This window comes from Phyllobates terribilis, unplaced genomic scaffold, assembly GCF_046119375.1.
Source record: "Phyllobates terribilis strain yellow unplaced genomic scaffold, ASM4611937v1 Scaffold_4__5_contigs__length_816908805, whole genome shotgun sequence".
Taxonomy (NCBI): Eukaryota; Metazoa; Chordata; class Amphibia; order Anura; family Dendrobatidae; genus Phyllobates; species Phyllobates terribilis.
In genome coordinates this window covers 692,277,225-692,282,224 of record NW_027362764.1, presented here as the reverse complement: position 1 = coordinate 692,282,224, position 5,000 = coordinate 692,277,225, and the positions used below count along the sequence as shown (strand labels likewise).

The 5,000-nt window shown below is 54.9% G+C and overlaps 2 non-coding genes and 1 pseudogene across 2 annotated transcripts; all 3 read right to left on the bottom strand.

Annotated features, from left to right (window-relative positions):
• LOC141267969 (5S ribosomal RNA) overlaps positions 1-30 on the bottom strand; it is a 119-nt pseudogene extending 89 nt beyond the window's left edge.
• A 1,705-nt stretch (positions 31-1,735) lies between these two features.
• On the bottom strand, positions 1,736-1,854 carry LOC141266694 (5S ribosomal RNA). The gene has a single exon (XR_012320722.1). It is a non-coding gene; the product is annotated as a 5S ribosomal RNA (ribosomal RNA).
• A 1,706-nt stretch (positions 1,855-3,560) lies between these two features.
• LOC141266646 (5S ribosomal RNA) lies at positions 3,561-3,679 on the bottom strand. Its single transcript, XR_012320676.1, has one exon. It is a non-coding gene; the product is annotated as a 5S ribosomal RNA (ribosomal RNA).
• Positions 3,680-5,000: the final 1,321 nt, after the last annotated feature.

Here is a 5,000-nt window from a genome sequence, read left to right as displayed (position 1 = left end):
AGGTGTGTTCAGGGTGGTGTGGCCATAGGCAGAGACAGGCCTCTCACTTGCTGCTTTTCTACTTTGACGTCCGGTTGCCAGCTGCCCTTTCCAGTGCTTAGTAAGACAAGGTGCTTTTGTGCTTTCTTTTCTCTTCACTTTTTTGCTGGCTCCTTAAAAAGGTCTTGTAGACAGAACGCCCCGCTCAGAGCAGCTGAGCTCACTGATCGGCTGCCGCGCTGTCGACGGAACGTCAGCGTCGCGGCCAATGCCACAGGCCGGGAGCAGCGGCGAGACTCACCGGTAGACCTGGGTAGGGTGAGTAGAGCGCGGTTAGTTGCTTTCTAATAGCCTGCAGCCGGGGATTAACTTTTAGTGAAAGGGAGCAACCCTTTTGACTGTCTGCAGCGCGCCGTACCTAGGAAGCGCACACTCACACACAGCGAGCATGCACAAGTTGCTCGCACGAGACCACATTCCCTATTTGCACCTGCAGCTTTTCCGCCACCATGCGTCAGACTCTCCTGCCTGTCTTATTATTATTTCAGGGCCTTAGCAGGAACCACCCCCTCAATTCCCTCCCGCTCCTTCCTAGCACTGAGGTTAGCTCCTGGGCAGCTGTCTGATTGGGTTAGTTACACAAGCTTCTTTGAAGAAGAAGACGTTACTTCTGCTGGCCCTCGTTAGGCGGTCGCCCTCTAAAACCATCCCCTGGGCAGCTGCTGAAAGCCTGGCCCCTTCACAGCGCGAGATGCTTTTAACGCCATCATTTGCATACGGCCGGCTGCGGGGTCAATAAGCACTCCTAGCCGTGGCAAGGAGCTCGGTGTGAGGCCTGGTAGAGGCGGCGGGGTTGCGTCCTTATCTTAGAGGTCTTGGGGGGCTTGGGAGGCTTGGGACTTCCAGCCTCTACTTTACGTAAGGTCGGTGTCCAGCAAGGCGCCACTCAATGCTAGCCGAGCTGGGCAAGATGGCAAAACGTCATCAAAATTGTCTACAATACCTGGTGTTCTCAGGAGGTGTCCCAACCAAGTATTTCCGAACCCATCTCTGCTTTGCTTCCGAGATCGGACGTATCCAAGGTGGTATGGCCAGTAGACGCTGCTTGGCCCATCGCCCGGCCAGCCTTCCTCAGGCTCGCGTGGGGACGAGAACTCGGCCGTTCTGGGGCGGTCTCCGAAGGACCGATGCATAGGCTGTGCCGTCCCTATAGGTGTTGTTTGTTGAGCAATGAAACACCTGCCGCATCAGATGTGTTTAAAAATGGCTCGGCGCAGGGTCTCCTGCAGGCTAAACCGTTCATCGCGGGGATGTGACAGAAAGAGCAAGCTGGACCCGCAACTTGGGGTGGAGCGAAACGCCCAGGAGTGAATGAAGGAAGAGGGTGAGATGGTTGCGAGTGAATTTGAGCTGCTCTTCGGGGGGGTCGTGTGGCCTGCAAAGGTGTTTTGCTTGGGTTGTGCTGTAAACTGGCCTCCAGGTTACCGGTGGTTGCCTCCAGGTCAGCGGTGGTTGCCTCCAGTCATGCGGGAGTCGCTGGTCCTGGTGAAAAGAAGCCTAGTATTAAAAGTAAATAAGCAACAATGCTGGAGGCCCACGGTGATGAGAAGGATGCTGGTATTTTGCAAGGATTAAATAGCGCAAGAGAGAAAGCAAATGAAAAGAAGAAAGGAGCATGTGTGCGCTTGTGAAAAAAGGAATGGAAAAAAGGCATAGAGGAGAGTGACCCCTGCTGGTGGAAGTAAGAAAAAGCAAAAGCCTACAGCACCTGGTATTCCCAGGCGGTCTCCCATCCAAGTACTAACCAGGCCCAACCCTGCTTAGCTTCCAAGATTAGACAAGATCAGGTGTGTTCAGGGTGGTGTGGCCGTAGGCAGAGACGAGCCTCTCACTTGCTGCTTTTCCACTTTGACGTCCGGTTGCCGGCCGCCCTTTCCAGTGCTTAGTAAGACAAGGTGCTTTTGTGCTTTCCTTTCTCTTCACTTTTTTGCTGGCTCCTTAAAAAGGTCTTGTAGACAGAACGCCCCGCTCACAGCCGCTGAGCTCACTGATCGGCAGCCGCGCTGTCGACGGAACGTCAGCGTCGCGGCCAATGCCACAGGCCGGGAGCAGCGGCGAGACTCACCGGTAGACCTGGGTAGGGTGAGTAGAGCGCGGTTAGTTGCTTTCTAATAGCCTGCAGCCGGGGATTAACTTTTAATGAAAGGGAGCAACCCTTTTGACTGTCTGCAGCGCGCCGTACCTAGGAAGCGCACACTCACACACAGCGAGCATGCACAAGTTGCTCGCACGAGACCACATTCCCTATTTGCACCTGCAGCTTTTCCGCCACCATGCGTCAGACTCTCCTGCCTGTCTTATTATTATTTCAGGGCCTTAGCAGGAACCACCCCCTCAATTCCCTCCCGCTCCTTCCTAGCACTGAGGTTAGCTCCTGGGCAGCTGTCTGATTTGGTTAGTTACACAAGCTTCTTTGAAGAAGAAGACGTTACTTCTGCTGGCCCTCGTTAGGCGGTCGCCCTCTAAAACCATCCCCTGGGCAGCTGCTGAAAGCCTGGCCCCTTCACAGCGCGAGATGCTTTTAACGCCATCATTTGCATACGGCCGGCTGCGGGGTCAATAAGCACTCCTAGCCGTGGCAAGGAGCTCGGTGTGAGGCCTGGTAGAGGCGGCGGGGTTGCGTCCTTATCTTAGAGGTCTTGGGGGGCTTGGGAGGCTTGGGACTTCCAGCCTCTACTTTACGTAAGGTCGGTGTCCAGCAAGGCGCCACTCAATGCTAGCCGAGCTGGGCAAGATGGCAAAACGTCATCAAAATTGTCTACAATACCTGGTGTTCTCAGGAGGTGTCCCAACCAAGTATTTCCGAACCCATCTCTGCTTTGCTTGCGAGATCGGACGTATCCAAGGTGGTATGGCCAGTAGACGCTGCTTGGCCCATCGCCTGGCCAGCCTTCCTCAGGCTCGCGTGGGGACGAGAACTCTGGCCGTTCTGGGGCGGTCTCCGAAGGACCGATTCATAGGCTGTGCCGTCCCTATAGGTGTTGTTTGTTGAGCAATGAAACACCTGCCGCATCAGATGTGTTTAAAAATGGCTCGGCGCAGGGTCTCCTGCAGGCTAAACCGTTCATCGCGGGGATGTGACAGAAAGAGCAAGCTGGACCCGCAACTAGGGGTGGAGCGAAACGCCCAGGAGTGAATGAAGGAAGAGGGTGAGATGGTTGCGAGTGAATTTGAGCTGCTCTTCGGGGGGGTCGTGTGGCCTGCAAAGGTGTTTTGCTTGGGTTGTGCTGTAAACTGGCCTCCAGGTTACCGGTGGTTGCCTCCAGGTCAGCGGTGGTTGCCTCCAGTCATGCGGGAGTCGCTGGTCCTGGTGAAAAGAAGCCTAGTATTAAAAGTAAATAAGCAACAATGCTGGAGGCCCACGGTGATGAGAAGGATGCTGGTATTTTGCAAGGATTAAATAGCGCAAGAGAGAAAGCAAATGAAAAGAAGAAAGGAGCATGTGTGCGCTTGTGAAAAAAGGAATGGAAAAAAGGCATAGAGGAGAGTGACCCCTGCTGGTGGAAGTAAGAAAAGGCAAAAGCCTACAGCACCTGGTATTCCCAGGCGGTCTCCCATCAAAGTACTAACCAGGCCCGACCCTGCTTAGCTTCCAAGATCAGACGAGATCGGGCATGTTCAGTGTGGTGTGGCCATAGGCAGAGGCAGGCCTCTCACTTGCTGCTTTTCCACTTTGACGTCCGGTTGCCGGCTGCCCTTTCCAGTGCTTAGTAAGACAAGGTGCTTTTGTGCTTTCTTTTCTCTTCACTTTTTTGCTGGCTCCTTAAAAAGGTCTTGTAGACAGAACGCCCCGCTCAGAGCCGCTGAGCTCACTGATCGGCTGCCGCGCTGTCGACGGAACGTCAGCGTCGCGGCCAATGCCACAGGCCGGGAGCAGCGGCGAGACTCACCGGTAGACCTGGGTAGGGTGAGTAGAGCGCGGTTAGTTGCTTTCTAATAGCCTGCAGCCGGGGATTAACTTTTAATGAAAGGGAGCAACCCTTTTGACTATCTGCAGCGCGCCGTACCTAGGAAGCGCACACTCACACACAGCGAGCATGCACAAGTTGCTTGCACGAGACCACATTCCCTATTTGCACCTGCAGCTTTTCTGCCACCATGCGTCAGACTCTCCTGCCTGTCTTATTATTATTTCAGGGCCTTAGCAGGAACCACCCCCTCAATTCCCTCCCGCTCCTTCCTAGCACTGAGGTTAGCTCCTGGGCAGCTGTCTGATTGGGTTAGTTACACAAGCTTCTTTGAAGAAGAAGACGTTACTTCTGCTGGCCCTCGTTAGGCGGTCGCCCTCTAAAACCATCCCCTGGGCAGCTGCTGAAAGCCTGGCCCCTTCACAGCGCGAGATGCTTTTAACGCCATCATTTGCATACGGCCGGCTGCGGGGTCAATAAGCACTCCTAGCCGTGGCAAGGAGCTCGGTGTGAGGCCTGGTAGAGGCGGCGGGGTTGCGTCCTTATCTTAGAGGTCTTGGGGGGCTTGGGAGGCTTGGGACTTCCAGCCTCTACTTTACGTAAGGTCGGTGTCCAGCAAGGCGCCACTCAATGCTAGCCGAGCTGGGCAAGATGGCAAAACGTCATCAAAATTGTCTACAATACCTGGTGTTCTCAGGAGGTGTCCCAACCAAGTATTTCCGAACCCATCTCTGCTTTGCTTCCGAGATCGGACGTATCCAAGGTGGTATGGCCAGTAGACGCTGCTTGGCCCATCGCCCGGCCAGCCTTCCTCAGGCTCGCGTGGGGACGAGAACTCTGGCCGTTCTGGGGCGGTCTCCGAAGGACCGATGCATAGGCTGTGCCGTCCCTATAGGTGTTGTTTGTTGAGCAATGAAACACCTGCCGCATCAGATGTGTTTAAAAATGGCTCGGCGCAGGGTCTCCTGCAGGCTAAACCGTTCATCGCGGGGATGTGACAGAAAGAGCAAGCTGGACCCGCAACTTGGGGTGGAGCGAAACGCCCAGGAGTGA